The sequence below is a fragment of the Macaca mulatta genome, chromosome 1 (genome assembly GCF_049350105.2).
Source record: "Macaca mulatta isolate MMU2019108-1 chromosome 1, T2T-MMU8v2.0, whole genome shotgun sequence".
NCBI lineage: Eukaryota > Metazoa > Chordata > Mammalia > Primates > Cercopithecidae > Macaca > Macaca mulatta.
Window position 1 is genome coordinate 95,826,426 of NC_133406.1, and position 19,851 is coordinate 95,846,276.

The following is a 19,851-nucleotide window of genomic DNA, read 5'->3' on the forward strand; positions in this document are numbered from 1 at the left end:
ATATCACTTTGCCAATTCCACAAGAACTGTCTTAGCGAAAGGCTTCTTGAGGGGATAGCTGTAACTCTGTGAGATGATTTCACAGAACACAAAGAAGTTTCTCAGAAAGCTTCTTTCTCTTTGTTATCGGAGGATATTTCCTTTGGCCCTATAGTCTTCAAAGGGATCCGAAATATCTGTTCTCAGATTCCACAGAAATAAGGCTAGCAACGAGGTCCACGAAATACAGATGTAACTCTGTGAGATGAATTAACAGAACACTAAGCAGTTTCTCAGAAAGCTTCTTTCCAGATTTCATCTGAGGATATTTCCTTTTTCACCATAGCCCTCTATGGGCTTCCAAATATCACTTTGTCAATTCCACAAGAAGTGTCTTAGCGAAAGGCTTCTTGAGGGGACAGCTGTAACTCTGTGAGATGATTTCACAGAACACAAAGAAGTTTCTCAGAAAGCTTCTTTCTCTTCTTTATCGGAGGATATTTCCTTTGGCCCTATAATCTTCAAAGGGATCCGAAATATCTGTTCTCAGATTCCACAGAAATAAGGCTAGCAAAGAGATCCACGACATACACATGTAACTCTGTGAGATGAATTAACAGAACACTAAGCAGTTTCTCAGAAAGCTTCTTTCCAGATTTCATCTGAGGATATTTCCTTTTTCACCATAGCCCTCTATGGGCTTCCAAATATCACTTTGCAAATTCCACAAGAACTGTCTTAGCGAAAGGCTTCTTGAGGGGAAAGCTGTAACTCTGTGAGATGATTTCACAGAACACAAAGAAGTTTCTCAGAAAGCTTCTTTCTCTTCTTTATCGGAGGATATTTCCTTTGGCCCTATAATCTTCAAAGGGATCCGAAATATCTGTTCTCAGATTCCACAGAAATAAGGCTAGCAAAGAGATCCACGACATACACATGTAACTCTGTGAGATGAATTAACAGAACACTAAGCAGTTTCTCAGAAAGCTTCTTTCCAGATTTCATCTGAGGATATTTCCTTTTTCACCATAGCCCTCTATGGGCTTCCAAATATCACTTTGCAAATTCCACAAGAACTGTCTTAGCGAAAGGCTTCTTGAGGGGAAAGCTGTAACTCTGTGAGATGATTTCACAGAACACAAAGAAGTTTCTCAGAAAGCTTCTTTCTCTTTGTTATCGGAGGATATTTCCTTTGGCCCTATAGTCTTCAAAGGGATGCGAAATATCCGTTCTCAGATTCCACAGAAATAAGGCTAGCAAAGAGATCCACGAAATACACATGTAACTCTGTGAGATGAATTCACAGAACACTAAGCAGTTTCTCAGAAAGCTTCTTTCCAGATTTCATGTGAGGATATTTCCTTTTTCACCATAACCCTCTATGGGCTTCCAAATATCACTTTGCAAATTCCACAAGAACTGCCTTAGCGAAAGGCTTCTTGAGGAGAAAGCTGTAACTCTGTGAGATGATTTCACAGAACACAAAGAAGTTTCTCAGAAAGCTTCTTTCTCTTTGTTATCGTAGGATATTTCCTTTGGCCCTATAGTCTTCAAAGGGATCCGAAATATCTGTTCTCAGATTCCACAGAAATAAGGCTAGCAAAGAGATCCACGAAATACAGATGTAACTCTGTGAGATGAATTAACAGAACACTAAGCAGTTTCTCAGAATGCTTCTTTCCAGATTTCATCTGAGGATATTTCCTTTTTCACCCTAGCCCTCTATGGGCTTCCAAATATCACTTTGCCAATTCCACAAGAACTGTCTTAGCGAAAGGTTTCTTGAGGGGAAAGCTGTAACTCTGTGAGATGATTTCACAGAACACAAAGAAGTTTCTCAGAAAGCTTCTTTCTCTTTGTTATCGGAGGATATTTCCTTTGGCCCTATAGTCTTCAAAGGGATCCGAAATATCTGTTCTCAGATTCCACAGAAATAAGGCTAGCAAAGACATCCACGAAATACAGATGTAACTCTGTGAGATGAATTCACAGAACACTAAGCAGTTTCTCAGAAAGCTTCTTTCCAGATTTCATCTGAGGATATTTCCTTTTTCACCATAGCTCTCTATGGGCTTCCAAATATCACTTTGCCAATTCCACAAGAACTGTCTTAGCGAAAGGCTTCTTGAGGGGAAAGCTGTAACTCTGTGAGATGATTTCACAGAACACAAAGAAGTTTCTCAGAAATCTTCTTTCTCTTTGTTATCGGAGGATATTTCCTTTGGCCCTATAGTCATCAAAGGGATCCGAAATATCTGTTCTCAGATTCCACAGAAATAAGGCTAGCAAAGAGATCCACGACATACACATGTAACTCTGTGAGATGAATTAACAGAACACTAAGCAGTTTCTCAGAAAGTTTCTTTCCAGATTTCATCTGAGGATATTTCCTTTTTCACCATAGCCCTCTATGGGCTTCCAAATATCACTTTGCAAATTCCACAAGAACTGTCTTAGCGAAAGGCGTCTTCAGGGGAAAGCTGTAACTCTGTGAGATGATTTCACAGAACACAAAGAAGTTTCTCAGAAAGCTTCTTTCTCTTTGTTATCGGAGGATATTTCCTTTGGCCCTGTAGTCTTCAAAGGGATCCGAAATATCTGTTCTCAGATTCCACAGAAATAAGGCTAGCAAAGAGATCCACGAAATACACATGTAACTCTGTGAGATGAATTAACAGAACACTAAGCAGTTTCTCAGAAAGCTTCTTTCCAGATTTCATCTGAGGATATTTCCTTTTTCACCATAGCCCTCTATGGGCTTCCAAATATCACTTTGCCAATTCCACAAGAACTGTCTTAGCGAAAGGTTTCTTGAGGGGAAAGCTGTAACTCTGTGAGATGATTTCACAGAACACAAAGAAGTTTCTCAGAAAGCTTCTTTCTCTTTGTTATCGGAGGATATTTCCTTTGGCCCTATAGTCTTCAAAGGGATCCGAAATATCTGTTCTCAGATTCCACAGAAATAAGGCTAGCAAAGAGATCCACGAAATACAGATGTAACTCTGTGAGATGAATTAACAGAACACTAAGCAGTTTCTCAGAAAGCTTCTTTCCAGATTTCATCTGAGGATATTTCCTTTTTCACCATAGCCCTCTATGGGCTTCCAAATATCACTTTGCTAATTCCACAAGAACTGTCTTAGCGAAAGACTTCTTGAGGAGAAAGCTGTAACTCTGTGAGATGATTTCACAGAACACAAAGAAGTTTCTCAGAAAGCTTCTTTCTCTATTTTATCGTAGGATATTTCCTTTGGCCCTATAGTCTTCAAAGGGATCCGAAATATCTGTTCTCAGATTCAACAGAAATAAGGCTAGCAAAGAGATCCACTAAATACAGATGTAACTCTGTGAGATGAATTAACAGAACACTAAGCAGTTTCTCAGAAAGCTTCTTTCCAGATTTCATCTGAGGATATTTCCTTTTTCACCCTAGCCCTCTATGGGCTTCCAAATATCACTTTGCCAATTCCACAACAACTGTCTTAGCGAAAGCATTCTTGAGGGGAAAGCTGTAACTCTGTGAGATGATTTCACAGAACACAAAGAAGTTTCTCAGAAAGCTTCTTTCTCTTTGTTATCGGAGGATATTTCCTTTGGCCCTATAATCTTCAAAGGGATCCGAAATATCTGTTCTCAGATTCCACAGAAATAGGGCTAGCAAAGAGATCCACGAAATACAGATGTAACTCTGTGAGGTGAATTAACAGAACACTAAGCAGTTTCTCAGAAAGCTTCTTTCCAGATTTCATCTGAGGATATTTCCTTTTTCACCATAGCCCTCTATGGGCTTCCAAATATCACTTTGCCAATTCCACAAGAACTGTCTTAGCGAAAGGCTTCTTGAGGTGAAAGCTGTAACTCTGTGAGATGATTTCAGAGAACACAAAGAAGTTTCTCAGAAAGCTTCTTTCTCTTTTTTATCGGAGGATATTTCCTTTGGCCCTATAGTCTTCAAAGGGATCCGAAATATCTGTTCTCAGATTCCACAGAAATAAGGCTAGCAAAGAGATCCACGAAATACACATGTAACTCTGTGAGATGAATTAACAGAACACTAAGCAGTTTCTCAGAAAGCTGCTTTCCAGATTTCATCTGAGGATATTTCCTTTTTCACCGTAGCCCTCTATGGGCTTCCAAATATCACTTTGCCATTTCCACAAGAACTGTCTTAGCGAAAGGCTTCTTTAGGGGAAAGCTGTAACTCTGTGAGATGATTTCACAGAACACAAAGAAGTTTCTCAGAAAGCTTCTTTCTCTTTGTTATCGGAGGATATTTCCTTTGGCCCTGTAGTCTTCAAAGGGATCCGAAATATCTGTTCTCAGATTCCAGAGAAATAAGGCTAGAAAAGAGATCCACGAAATACACATGTAACTCTGTGAGATGAATTCACAGAACACTAAGCAGTTTCTCAGAAAGCTTCTTTCCAGATTTCATCTGAGGATATTTCCTTTTTCACCATAGCCCTCTATGGGCTTCCAAATATCACTTTGCCAATTCCACAACAACTGTCTTAGCGAAAGGCTTCTTAAGGGGAAAGCTGTAACTCTGTGAGATGATTTCACAGAACACAAAGAACTTTCTCAGAAAGCTTCTTTCTCTTTGTTATCGGAGGATATTTCCTTTGGCCCTATAGTCTTCAAAGGGATCCGAAATATCTGTTCTCAGATTCCACAGAAATAAGGCTAGCAAAGAGATCCACGAAATACAGATGTAACTCTGTGAGATGAATTAACAGAACACTAAGCAGTTTCTCAGAAAGCTTCTTTCCAGATTTCATCTGAGGATATTTCGTTTTTCACCCTAGCCCTCTATGGGCTTCCAAATATCACTTTGCCAATTCCACAAGAACTGTCTTAGCGAAAGGCGTCTTCAGGGAAAAGCTGTAACTCTGTGAGATGATTTCACAGAACACAAAGAAGTTTCTCAGAAAGCTTCTTTCTCTTTGTTATCGGAGGATATTTCCTTTGGCCCTGTAGTCTTCAAAGGGATCCGAAATATCTGTTCTCAGATTCCACTGAAATAAGGCTAGCAAAGAGGTCCACGAAATACAGATGTAACTCTGTGAGATGAATTAACAGAACACTAAGCAGTTTCTCAGAAAGCTTCTTTCCAGATTTCATCTGAGGATATTTCCTTTTTCACCATAGCCCTCTACGGGCTTCCAAATATCACTTTGCAAATTCCACAAGAACTGTCTTAGCGAAAGGCTTCTTGAGGGGAAAGCTGTAACTCTGTGAGATGATTTCACAGAACACAAAGAAGTTTCTCAGAAAGCTTCTTTCTCTTTGTTATCGGAGGATATTTCCTTTGGCCCTATAGTCTTCAAAGGGATCCGAAATATATGTTCTCAGATTCCACAGAAATAAGGCTAGCAAAGAGATCCACGAAATACAGATGTAACTCTGTGAGATGAATTCACAGAACACTCAGCAGTTTCTCAGAAAGCTTCTTTCCAGATTTCATCTGAGGATATTTCCTTTTTCACCATAGCCCTCTGTGGGCTTCCAAATATCACTTTGCCAATTCCACAAGAACTGTCTTAGCGAAACGCTTCCTGAGGGGAAAGCTGTAACTCTGTGAGATGATTTCACAGAACACAAAGAAGTTTCTCAGAAAGCTTCTTTCTCTTTGTTATCGGAGGATATTTCCTTTGGCCCTATAGTCTTCAAAGGATCCGAAATATCTGTTCTCAGATTCCACAGAAATAAGGCTAGCAAAGAGATCCACGAAATACAGATGTAACTCTGTGAGATGAATTCACAGAACACTAAGCAGTTTCTCAGAAAGCTTCTTTCCAGATTTCATCTGAGGATATTTCCTTTTTCACCCTAGCCCTCTATGGGCTTCCAAATATCACTTTGCCAATTCCACAGAACTGTCTTAGCGAAAGGCGTCTTCAGGGAAAAGCTGTAACTCTGTGAGATGATTTCACAGAACACAAAGAAGTTTCTCAGAAAGCTTGTTTCTCTTTTTTATCAGAGAATATTTCCTTTGGCCCTATAGTCTTCAAAGGGATCCGAAATATCTGTTCTCAGATTCCACTGAAATAAGGCTAGCAAAGAGATCCACGAAATACAGATGTAACTCTGTGAGATGAATTAACAGAACACTAAGCAGTTTCTCAGAAAGCTTCTTTCCAGATTTCATCTGAGGATATTTCGTTTTTCACCCTAGCCCTCTATGGGCTTCCAAATATCACTTTGCCAATTCCACAAGAACTGTCTTAGCGAAAGGCGTCTTCAGGGAAAAGCTGTAACTCTGTGAGATGATTTCACAGAACACAAAGAAGTTTCTCAGAAAGCTTCTTTCTCTTTGTTATCGGAGGATATTTCCTTTGGCCCTGTAGTCTTCAAAGGGATCCGAAATATCTGTTCTCAGATTCCACTGAAATAAGGCTAGCAAAGAGGTCCACGAAATACAGATGTAACTCTGTGAGATGAATTAACACAACACTAAGCAGTTTCTCAGAAAGCTTCTTTCCAGATTTCATCTGAGGATATTTCCTTTTTCACCATAGCCCTCTACGGGCTTCCAAATATCACTTTGCCAATTCCACAAGAACTGTCTTAGCGAAACGCTTCCTGAGGGGAAAGCTGTAACTCTGTGAGATGATTTCACAGAACACAAAGAAGTTTCTCAGAAAGCTTCTTTCTTTTTGTTATCGCAGGATATTTCCTTTGGCCCTATAGTCTTCAAAGGGATCCGAAATATCTGTTCTCAGATTCCACAGAAATAAGGCTAGGAAAGAGATCCACGAAATACAGATGTAACTCTGTGAGATGAATTAACAGAACACTAAGCAGTTTCTCAGAAAGCTTCTTTCCAGATTTCATCTGAGGATATTTCGTTTTTCACCCTAGCCCTCTATGGGCTTCCAAATATCACTTTGCCAATTCCACAAGAACTGTCTTAGCGAAAGGCGTCTTCAGGGAAAAGCTGTAACTCTGTGAGATGATTTCACAGAACACAAAGAAGTTTCTCAGAAAGCTTCTTTCTCTTTGTTATCGGAGGATATTTCCTTTGGCCCTGTAGTCTTCAAAGGGATCCGAAATATCTGTTCTCAGATTCCACTGAAATAAGGCTAGCAAAGAGGTCCACGAAATACAGATGTAACTCTGTGAGATGAATTAACAGAACACTAAGCAGTTTCTCAGAAAGCTTCTTTCCAGATTTCATCTGAGGATATTTCCTTTTTCACCATAGCCCTCTACGGGCTTCCAAATATCACTTTGCAAATTCCACAAGAACTGTCTTAGCGAAAGGCTTCTTGAGGGTAAAGCTGTAACTCTGTGAGATGATTTCACAGAACACAAAGAAGTTTCTCAGAAAGCTTCTTTCTCTTTGTTATCGGAGGATATTTCCTTTGGCCCTATAGTCTTCAAAGGGATCTGAAATATCAGTTCTCAGATTCCACAGAAATAAGGCTAGCAAAGAGATCCTCGAAATACAGATGTAACTCTGTGAGATTAATTCACAAAACACTAAGCAGTTTCTCAGAAAGCTTCTTTCCAGATTTCATCTGAGGATATTTCCTTTTTCACCCTAGCCCTCTATGGGCTTCCAAATATCACTTTGCCAATTCCACAAGAACTGTCTTAGCGAAAGGCGTCCTCAGGGAAAAGCTGTAACTCTGTGAGATGATTTCACAGAACACAAAGAAGTTTCTCAGAAAGCTTCTTTCTCTTTTTTATCGGAGAATATTTCCTTTGGCCCTTTAGTCTTCAAAGGGATCCGAAATATCTGTTCTCAGATTCCACTGAAATAAGGCTAGCAAAGAGATACACGAAATACAGATGTAACTCTGTGAGATGAATTAACATAACACTATGCAGTTTCTCAGAAAGCTTCTTTCCAGATTTCATCTGAGGATATTTCCTTTTTCACCATAGCCCTCTATGGGCTTCCAAATATCACTTTGTCAATTCCACAAGAAGTGTCTTAGCGAAAGGCTTCTTGAGGGGACAGCTGTAACTCTGTGAGATGATTTCACAGAACACAAAGAAGTTTCTCAGAAAGCTTCTTTCTCTTTGTTATCGGAGGATATTTCCTTTGGCCCTATAGTCTTCAAAGGGATCCGAAATATATGTTCCCAGATTCCACAGAAATAAGGCTAGCAAAGAGATCCACGAAATACACATGTAACTCTGTGAGATGAATTCACAGAACACTCAGCAGTTTCTCAGAAAGCTTCTTTCCAGATTTCATCTGAGGATATTTCCTTTTTCACCATAGCCCTCTGTGGGCTTCCAAATATCACTTTGCCAATTCCACAAGAACTCTCTTAGCGAAACGCTTCCTGAGGGGAAAGCTGTAACTCTTTGAGATGATTTCACAGAACGCAAAGAAGTTTCTCAGAAAGCTTCTTTCTCTTTTTTATCGGAGGATATTTCCTTTGGCCCTATAGGCTTCAAAGGGATCCGAAATATCTGTTCTCAGATTCCACAGAAATAAGGCTAGCAAAGAGATCCACGAAATACAGATGTAACTCTGTGAGATGAATTAACAGAACACTAAGCAGTTTCTCAGAAAGCTTCTTTCCAGATTTCATCTGAGGATATTTCCTTTTTCACCCTAGCCCTCTATGGGCTTCCAAATATCACATTGCCAATTCCACAAGAACTGTCTTAGCGAAAGGCGTCTTCAGGGAAAAGCTGTAACTCTGTGAGATGATTTCACAGAACACAAAGAAGTTTCTCAGAAAGCTTGTTTCTCTTTTTTATCGGAGAATATTTCCTTTGGCCCTATAGTCTTCAAAGGGATCCGAAATATCTGTTCTCAGATTCCACTGAAATAAGGCTAGCAAAGAGATCCACGAAATACAGATGTAACTCTGTGAGATGAATTAACAGAACACTAAGCAGTTTCTCAGAAAGCTTCTTTCCAGATTTCATCTGAGGATATTTCCTTTTTCACCATAGCCCTCTATGGGCTTCCAAATATCACTTTGCCAATTCCACAAGAACTGTCTTAGCGAAAGGCTTCTTGAGGGGAAAGCTGTAACTCTGTGAGATGATTTCACAGAACACAAAGAAGTTTCTCAGAAAGCTTCTTTCTCTTTGTTATCGGAGGATATTTCCTTTGGCCCTATAGTCTTCAAAGGGATCCGAAATATCTGTTCTCAGATTCCACAGAAATAAGGCTAGCAAAGAGGTCCACGAAATACAGATGTAACTCTGTGAGATGAATTAACAGAACACTAAGCAGTTTCTCAGAAAGCTTCTTTCCAGATTTCATCTGAGGATATTTCCTTTTTCACCATAGCCCTCTATGGGCTTCCAAATATCACTTTGTCAATTCCACAAGAAGTGTCTTAGCGAAAGGCTTCTTGAGGGGACAGCTGTAACTCTGTGAGATGATTTCACAGAACACAAAGATGTTTCTCAGAAAGCCTCTTTCTCTTTTTTATCGGAGGATATTTCCTTTGGCCCTATAGTCTTCAAAGGGATCCGAAATATCTGTTCTCAGATTCCACAGAAATAAGGCTAGCAAAGAGATCCACGAAATACAGATGTAACTCTGTGAGATGAATTAACAGAACACTAAGCAGTTTCTCAGAAAGCTTCTTTCCAGATTTCATCTGAGGATATTTCCTTTTTCACCATAGCCCTCTATGGGCTTCCAAATATCACTTTGCCAATTCCACAAGAACTGTCTTAGCGAAAGGCTTCTTGAGGGGAAAGTTCTAACTCTGTGAGATGATTTCACAGAACACAAAGAAGTTTCTCAGAAAGCTTCTTTCTCTTTGTTATCGGAGGATATTTCCTTTGGCCCTATAGTCTTCAAAGGGATCCGAAATATCTGTTCTCAGATTCCACAGAAATAAGGCTAGCAAAGAGGTCCACGAAATACAGATGTAGCTCTGTGAGATGAATTAACAGAACACTAAGCAGTTTCTCAGAAAGCTTCTTTCCAGATTTCATCTGAGGATATTTCCTTTTTCACCATAGCCCTCTATGGGCTTCCAAATATTACTTTGTCAATTCCACAAGAAGTGTCTTAGCGAAAGGCTTCTTGAGGGGACAGCTGTAACTCTGTGAGATGATTTCACAGAACACAAAGAAGTTTCTCAGAAAGCTTCTGTCTCTTTTTTATCGGAGGATATTTCCTTTGGCCCTATAGTCTTCAAAGGGATCCGAAATATATGTTCTCAGATTCCACAGAAATAAGGCTAGCAAAGAGATCCACGAAATACAGATGTAACTCTGTGAGATGAATTCTCAGAACACTCAGCAGTTTCTCAGAAAGCTTCTTTCCAGATTTCATCTGAGGATATTTCCTTTTTCACCATAGCCCTCTGTGGGCTTCCAAATATCACTTTTCCAATTCCACAAGAACTGTCTTAGCGAAACGCTTCCTGAGGGGAAAGCTGTAACTCTGTGAGATGATTTCACAGAACACAAAGAAGTTTCTCAGAAAGCTTCTTTCTCTTTGTTAACGGAGGATATTTCCTTTGGCCCTATAGTCTTCAAAGGGATCCGAAATATCTGTTCTCAGATTCCACAGAAATAAGGCTAGCAAAGAGATCCACGAAATACAGATGTAACTCTGTGAGATGAATTAACAGAACACTAAGCAGTTTCTCAGAAAGATTCTTTCCAGATTTCATCTGAGGATATTTCCTTTTTCACCATAGCCCTCTATGGGCTTCCAAATATCACTTTGCCAATTCCACAAGAACTGTCTTAGCGAAAGGCTTCTTGAGGGGAAAGCTGTAACTCTGTGAGATGATTTCACAGAACACAAAGAAGTTTCTCAGAAAGCTTCTTTCTCTTTGTTATCGGAGGATATTTCCTTTGGCCCTATAGTCTTCAAAGGGATCCGAAATATCTGTTCTCAGATTCCACAGAAATAAGGCTAGCAAAGAGGTCCACGAAATACAGATGTAACTCTGTGAGATGAATTAACAGAACACTAAGCAGTTTCTCAGAAAGCTTCTTTCCAGATTTCATCTGAGGATATTTCCTTTTTCACCATAGCCCTCTATGGGCTTCCAAATATCACTTTGTCAATTCCACAAGAAGTGTCTTAGCGAAAGGCTTCTTGAGGGGACAGCTGTAACTCTGTGAGATGATTTCACAGAACACAAAGATGTTTCTCAGAAAGCTTCTTTCTCTTTTTTATCGGAGGATATTTCCTTTGGCACTCTAGTCTTCAAAGGGATCCGAAATATCTGTTCTCAGATTCCACAGAAATAAGGCTAGCAAAGAGATCCACGAAATACAGATGTAACTCTGTGAGATGAATTAACAGAACACTAAGCAGTTTCTCAGAAAGCTTCTTTCCAGATTTCATCTGAGGATATTTCCTTTTTCACCATAGCCCTCTATGGGCTTCCAAATATCACTTTGTCAATTCCACAAGAAGTGTCTTAGCGAAAGGCTTCTTGAGGGGACAGCTGTAACTCTGTGAGATGATTTCACAGAACACAAAGATGTTTCTCAGAAAGCTTCTTTCTCTTTTTTATCGGAGGATATTTCCTTTGGCCCTCTAGTCTTCAAAGGGATCCGAAATATCTGTTCTCAGATTCCACAGAAATAAGGCTAGCAAAGAGATCCACGAAATACAGATGTAACTCTGTGAGATGAATTAACAGAACACTAAGCAGTTTCTCAGAAAGCTTCTTTCCAGATTTCATCTGAGGATATTTCCTTTTTCACCATAGCCCTCTATGGGCTTCCAAATATCACTTTGCCAATTCCACAAGAACTGTCTTAGCGAAAGGCTTCTTGAGGGGAAAGCTGTAACTCTGTGAGATGATTTCACAGAACACAAAGAAGTTTCTCAGAAAGCTTCTTTCTCTTTGTTATCGGAGGATATTTCCTTTGGCCCTATAGTCTTCAAAGGGATCCGAAATATCTGTTCTCAGATTCCACAGAAATAAGGCTAGCAAAGAGATCCACGAAATACACATGTAACTCTGTGAGATGAATTAACAGAACACTAAGCAGTTTCTCAGAAAGCTTCTTTCCAGATTTCATCTGAGGATATTTCCTTTTTCACCATAGCCCTCTATGGGCTTCCAAATATCACTTTGCAAATTCCACAAGAACTGTCTTAGCGAAAGGCTTCTTGAGGGGAAAGCTGTAACTCTGTGAGATGATTTCACAGAACACAAAGAAGTTTCTCAGAAAGCTTCTTTCTCTTTGTTATCGGAGGATATTTCCTTTGGCCCTATAGTCTTCAAAGGGATCCGAAATATCTGTTCTCAGATTCCACAGAAATAAGGCTAGCAAAGAGATCCACGAAATACACATGTAACTCTGTGAGATGAATTCACAGAACACTAAGCAGTTTCTCAGAAAGCTTCTTTCCAGATCATCTGAGGATATTTCGTTTTTCACCCTAGCCCTCTATGGGCTTCCAAATATCACTTTGCCAATTCCACAAGAACTGTGTTAGCGAAAGGCGTCTTCAGGGAAAAGCTGTAACTCTGTGAGATGATTTCACAGAACACAAAGAAGTTTCTCAGAAAGCTTCTTTCTCTTTGTTATCGGAGGATATTTCCTTTGGCCCTGTAGTCTTCAAAGGGATCCGAAATATCTGTTCTCAGATTCCACTGAAATAAGGCTAGCAAAGAGGTCCACGAAATACAGATGTAACTCTGTGAGATGAATTAACAGAACACTAAGCAGTTTCTCAGAAAGCTTCTTTCCAGATTTCATCTGAGGATATTTCCTTTTTCACCATTGCCCTCTACGGGCTTCCAAATATCACTTTGCAAATTCCACAAGAACTGTCTTAGCGAAAGGCTTCTTGAGGGGAAAGCTGTAACTCTGTGAGATGATTTCACAGAACACAAAGAAGTTTCTCAGAAAGTTTCTTTCTCTTTGTTATCGGAGGATATTTCCTTTGGCCCTATAGTCTTCAAAGGGATCCGAAATATATGTTCTCAGATTCCACAGAAATAAGGCTAGCAAAGAGATCCACGAAATACAGATGTAACTCTGTGAGATGAATTCACAGAACATTCAGCAGTTTCTCAGAAAGCTTCTTTCCAGATTTCATCTGAGGATATTTCCTTTTTCACCATAGCCCTCTGTGGGCTTCCAAATATCACTTTGCAAATTCCACAACAACTGTCTTAGCGAAAGGATTCTTGAGGGTAAAGCTGTAACTCTGTGAGATGATTTCACAGAACACATAGAAGTTTCTCAGAAAGCTTCTTTCTCTTTGTTATCGGAGGATATTTCCTTTGGCCCTATAGTCTTCAAAGGGATCCGAAATATCTGTTCTCAGATTCCACAGAAATAAGGCTAGCAAAGAGATCCACGAAATACAGATGTAACTCTGTGAGATTAATTCACAGAACACTAAGCAGTTTCTCAGAAAGCTTCTTTCCAGATTTCATCTGAGGATATTTCCTTTTTCACCCTAGCCCTCTATGGGCTTCCAAATATCACTTTGCAAATTCCACAAGAACTGTCTTAGCGAAAGGCGTCTTCAGGGAAAAGCTGTAACTCTGTGAGATGATTTCACAGAACACAAAGAAGTTTCTCAGAAAGCTTCTTTCTCTTTTTTATCGGAGAATATTTCCTTTGGCCCTATAGTCTTCAAAGGGATTCGAAATATCTGTTCTCAGATTCCACTGAAATAAGGCTAGCAAAGAGATCCACGAAATACAGATGTAACTCTGTGAGATGAATTAACAGAACACTAAGCAGTTTCTCAGAAAGCTTCTTTCCAGATTTCATCTGAGGATATTTCCTTTTTCACCATAGCCCTCTATGGGCTTCCAAATATCACTTTGCCAATTCCACAAGAACTGTCTTAGCGAAAGGCTTCTTGGGGGGAAAGCTGTAACTCTGTGAGATGATTTCACAGAACACAAAGAAGTTTCTCAGAAAGCTTCTTTCTCTTTGTTATCGGAGGATATTTCCTTTGGCCCTATAGTCTTCAAAGGGATCCGAAATATCTGTTCTCAGATTCCACAGAAATAAGGCTAGCAAAGAGGTCCACGAAATACAGATGTAGCTCTGTGAGATGAATTAACAGAACACTAAGCAGTTTCTCAGAAAGCTTCTTTCCAGATTTCATCTGAGGATATTTCCTTTTTCACCATAGCCCTCTATGGGCTTCCAAATATCACTTTGTCAATTCCACAAGAAGTGTCTTAGCGAAAGGCTTCTTGAGGGGACAGCTGTAACTCTGTGAGATGATTTCACAGAACCCAAAGAAGTTTCTCAGAAAGCTTCTTTCTCTTTTTTATCGGAGGATATTTCCTTTGGCCCTATAGTCTTCAAAGGGATCGGAAATATCTGTTTTCAGATTCCACAGAAATAAGGCTAGCAAAGAGATCCACGAAATACAGATGTAACTCTGTGAGATGAATTAACAGAACACTAAGCAGTTTCTCAGAAAGCTTCTTTCCAGATTTCATCAGAGGATATTTCCTTTTTCACCGTAGCCCTCTATGGGCTTCCAAATATCACTTTGCCAATTCCACAAGAACTGTCTTAGCGAAAGGCTTCTTGAGGGGAAAGCTGTAACTCTGTGAGATGATTTCACAGAACACAAAGAAGTTTCTCAGAAAGCTTCTTTCTCTTTGTTATCGGAGGATATTTCCTTTGGCCCTATAGTCTTCAAAGGGATCCGAAATATCTGTTCTCAGATTCCACAGAAATAAGGCTAGCAAAGAGATCCACGAAATACACATGTAACTCTGTGAGATGAATTAACAGAACACTAAGCAGTTTCTCAGAAAGCTTCTTTCCAGATTTCATCTGAGGATATTTCCTTTTTCAACATAGCCCTCCATGGGCTTCCAAATATCACTTTGCAAATTCCACAAGAAATGTCTTAGCGAAAGGCTTCCTGAGGGGAAAGCTGTAACTCTGTGAGATGATTTCACAGAACACAAAGAAGTTTCTCAGAAAGCTTCTTTCTATTTGTTATCGGAGGATATTTCCTTTGGCCCTATAGTCTTCAAAGGGATCCGAAATATCTGTTCTCAGATTCCACAGAAATAAGGCTAGCAAAGAGATCCACGAAATACAGATGTAACTCTGTGAGATTAATTCACAGAACACTAAGCAGTTTCTCAGAAAGCTTCTTTCCAGATTTCATCTGAGGATATTTCCTTTTTCACCCTAACCCTCTATGGGCTTCCAAATATCACTTTGCCAATTCCACAAGAACTGTCTTAGCGAAAGGCGTCTTCAGGGAAAAGCTGTAACTCTGTGAGATGATTTCACAGAACACAAAGAAGTTTCTCAGAAAGCTTCTTTCTCTTTTTTATCGGAGAATATTTCCTTTGGCCCTATAGTCTTCAAAGGGATCCGAAATATCTGTTCTCAGATTCCACTGAAATAAGGCTAGCAAAGAGATCCACGAAATACAGATGTAACTCTGTGAGATGAATTAACAGAACACTAAGCAGTTTCTCAGAAAGCTTCTTTCCAGATTTCATCTGAGGATATTTCCTTTTTCACCATAGCCCTCTATGGGCTTCCAAATATCACTTTGCCAATTCCACAAGAACTGTCTTAGCGAAAGGCTTCTTGAGGGGAAAGCTGTAACTCTGTGAGATGATTTCACAGAACACAAAGAAGTTTCTCAGAAAGCTTCTTTCTCTTTGTTATCGGAGGATATTTCCTTTGGCCCTATAGTCTTCAAAGGGATCCGAAATATCTGTTCTCAGATTCCACAGAAATAAGGCTAGCAAAGAGGTCCACGAAATACAGATGTAGCTCTGTGAGATGAATTAACAGAACACTAAGCAGTTTCTCAGAAATCTTCTTTCCAGATTTCATCTGAGGATATTTCCTTTTTCACCATAGCCCTCTAAGGGCTTCCAAATATCACTTTGTCAATTCCACAAGAAGTGTCTTAGCGAAAGGCTTCTTGAGGGGACAGCTGTAACTCTGTGAGATGATTTCACAGAACACAAAGAAGTTTCTCAGAAAGCTTCTTTCTCTTTTTTATCGGAGGATATTTCCTTTGGCCCTATAGTCTTCAAAGGGATCGGAAATATCTGTTTTCAGATTCCACAGAAATAAGGCTAGCAAAGAGATCCACGAAATACAGATGTAACTCTGTGAGATGAATTAACAGAACACTAAGCAGTTTCTCAGAAAGCTTCTTTCCAGATTTCATCAGAGGATATTTCCTTTTTCACCGTAGCCCTCTATGGGCTTCCAAATATCACTTTGCCAATTCCACAAGAACTGTCTTAGCGAAAGGCTTCTTGAGGGGAAAGCTGTAACTCTGTGAGATGATTTCACAGAACACAAAGAAGTTTCTCAGAAAGCTTCTTTCTCTTTGTTATCGGAGGATATTTCCTTTGGCCCTATAGTCTTCAAAGGGATCCGAAATATCTGTTCTCAGATTCCACAGAAATAAGGCTAGCAAAGAGATCCACGAAATACACATGTAACTCTGTGAGATGAATTAACAGAACACTAAGCAGTTTCTCAGAAAGCTTCTTTCCAGATTTCATCTGAGGATATTTCCGTTTTCACCATAGCCCTCCATGGGCTTCCAAATATCACTTTGCAAATTCCACAAGAAATGTCTTAGCGAAAGGCTTCCTGAGGGGAAAGCTGTAACTCTGTGAGATGATTTCACAGAACACAAAGAAGTTTCTCAGAAAGCTTCTTTCTATTTGTTATCGGAGGATATTTCCTTTGGCCCTATAGTCTTCAAAGGGATCCGAAATATCTGTTCTCAGATTCCACAGAAATAAGGCTAGCAAAGATATCCACGAAATACAGATGTAACTCTGTGAGATGAATTCACAGAACACTAAGCAGTTTCTCAGAAAGCTTCTTTCCAGATTTCATCTGAGGATATTTCCTTTTTCACCATAGCCCTCTATGGGCTTCCAAATATCACTTTGCCAATTCCACAAGAACTGTCTTAGCGAAAGGCATCTTGAGGGGAAAGCTGTAACTCTGTGAGATGATTTCACAGAACACAAAGAAGTTTCTCAGAAAGCTTCTTTCTCTTTGTTATCGGAGGATATTTCCTTTGGCCCTATAGTCTTCAAAGGGATCCGAAATATCTTTTCTCAGATTCCACAGAAATAAGGCTAGCAAAGAGATCCACGACATACACATGTAACTCTGTGAGATGAATTAACAGAACACTAAGCAGTTTCTCAGAAAGTTTCTTTCCAGATTTCATCTGAGGATATTTCCTTTTTCACCATAGCCCTCTATGGGCTTCCAAATATCACTTTGCAAATTCCACAAGAACTGTCTTAGCGAAAGGCTTCTTGAGGGGAAAGCTGTAACTCTGTGAGATGATTTCACAGAACACAAAGAAGTTTCTCAGAAAGCTTCTTTCTCTTTGTTATCGGAGGATATTTCCTTTGGCCCTATAGTCTTCAAAGGGATCCGAAATATCCGTTCTCAGATTCCACAGAAATAAGGCTAGCAAAGAGATCCACGAAATACACATGTAACTCTGTGAGATGAATTCACAGAACACTAAGCAGTTTCTCAGAAAGCTTCTTTCCAGATTTCATCTGAGGATATTTCCTTTATCACCATAGCCCTCTATGGGCTTCCAAATAATACTTTGCAAATTCCACAAGAACTGCCTTAGCGAAAGGCTTCTTGAGGAGAAAGCTGTAACTCTGTGAGATGATTTCAGAGAACACAAAGAAGTTTCTCAGAAAGCTTCTTTCTCTTTGTTATCGGAGGATATTTCCTTTGGCCCTGTAGTCTTCAAAGGGATCCGAAATATCTGTTCTCAGATTCCACAGAAATAAGGCTAGCAAAGAGATCCACGAAATACACATGTAACTCTGTGAGATGAATTCACAGAACACTAAGCAGTTTCTCAGAAAGCTTCTTTCCAGATTTCATCTGAGGATATTTCCTTTTTCACCATAGCCCTCTATGGGCTTCAAAATATCACTTTGCCAATTCCACAAGAACTGTCTTAGCGAAAGGCTTCTTGAGGGGAAAGCTGTAACTCTGTGAGATGATTTCACAGCACACAAAGAAGTTTCTCAGAAAGCTTCTTTCTCTTTGTTATCAGAGGATATTTCCTTTGGCCCTATAGTCTTCAAAGGGATCCGAAATATCTGTTCTCAGATTCCACAGAAAAAAGGCTAGCAAAGAGATCCACGAAATACACATGTAACTCTGTGAGATGAATTAACAGAACACTAAGCAGTTTCTCAGAAAGCTTCTTTCCAGATTTCATCTGAGGATATTTCCTTTTTCACCATAGCCCTCTATGGGCTTCCAAATATCACTTTGCCAATTCCACAAGAACTGTCTTAGCGAAAGGCTTGTTGAGGGGAAAGCTGTAACTCTGTGAGATGATTTCACAGAACACAAAGAAGTTTCTCAGAAAGCTTCTTTCTCTTTGTTATCGGAGGATATTTCCTTTGACCCTATCGTCTTCAAAGGGATCCGAAATATCTGTTCTCAGATTCCACAGAAATAAGGCTAGCAAAGAGATCCACGAAATACACATGTAACTCTGTGAGATGAATTCACAGAACACTAAGCAGTTTCTCAGAAAGCTTCTTTCCAGATTTCATCTGAGGATATTTCCTTTTTCACCATAGCCCTCTATGGGCTTCCAAATATCACTTTGCAAATTCCACAAGAACTGTCTTAGCGAAAGGCTTCTTGAGGAGAAAGCTGTAACTCTGTGAGATGATTTCACAGAACACAAAGAAGTTTCTCAGAAAGCTTCTTTCTCCTTGTTATCGGAGGATATTTCCTTTGGCCCTATAGTCTTCAAAGGGATCCGAAATATCTGTTCTCAGATTCCACAGAAATAAGGCTAGCAAAGAGATCCACGAAATACACATGTAACTCTGTGAGATGAATTATCAGAACACTAAGCAGTTTCTCAGAAAGCTTCTTTCCAGATTTCATCTGAGGATATTTCCTTTTTCACCCTAGCCCTCCAAGGGCTTCCAAATATCACTTTGCCAATTCCACAAGAACTGTCTTAGCGAAAGGCTTCTTGAGGGGAAAGCTGTAACTCTGTGAGATGATTTCACAGAACACAAAGAAGTTTCTCAGAAAGCTTCTTTCTCTTTGTTATCGGAGGATATTTCCTTTGGCCCTGTAGTCTTCAAAGGGATCCGAAATATCTGTTCTCAGATTCCACAGAAATAAGGCTAGCAAAGAGGTCCACGAAATACACATGTAACTCTGTGAGATGAATTCACAGAACACTAAGCAGTTTCTCAAAAAGCTTCTTTCCAGATTTCATCTGAGGATATTTCCTTTTTCACCCTAGCCCTCTATGGGCTTCCAAATATCACTTTGCCAATTCCACAAGAACTGTCTTAGCGAAAGGCTTCTTGAGGGGAAACCTGTAACTCTGTGAGGTGATTTCACAGAACACAAAGAAGTTTCTCAGAAAGCTTCTTTCTCTTTGTTATCGGAGGATATTTCCTTTGGCCCTGTAGTCTTCAAAGGGATCCGAAATATCTGTTCTCAGTATCCACAGAAATAAGGCTAGCAAAGAGATCCACGAAATACACATGTAACTCTGTGAGATGAATTCACAGAACACTAAGCAGTTTCTCAGAAAGCTTCTTTCCAGATTTCATCTGAGGATATTTCCTTTTTCACCTTAGCCCTCTATGGGCTTCCAAATATCACTTTGCAAATTCCACAAGAACTGTCTTAACGAAAGGCTTCTTGAGGAGAAAGCTGTAACTCTGTGAGATGATTTCACAGAACACAAAGAAGTTTCTCAGAAAGCTTCTTTCTCTTTGTTATCGGAGGATATTTCCTTTGGCCCTGTAGTCTTCAAAGGGATCCGAAATATCTGTTCTCAGATTCCACAGAAATAAGGCTAGCAAAGAGATCCACGAAATACAGATGTAACTCTGTGAGATGAATTAACAGAACACTAAGCAGTTTCTCAGAAAGCTTCTTTCCAGATTTCATCTGAGG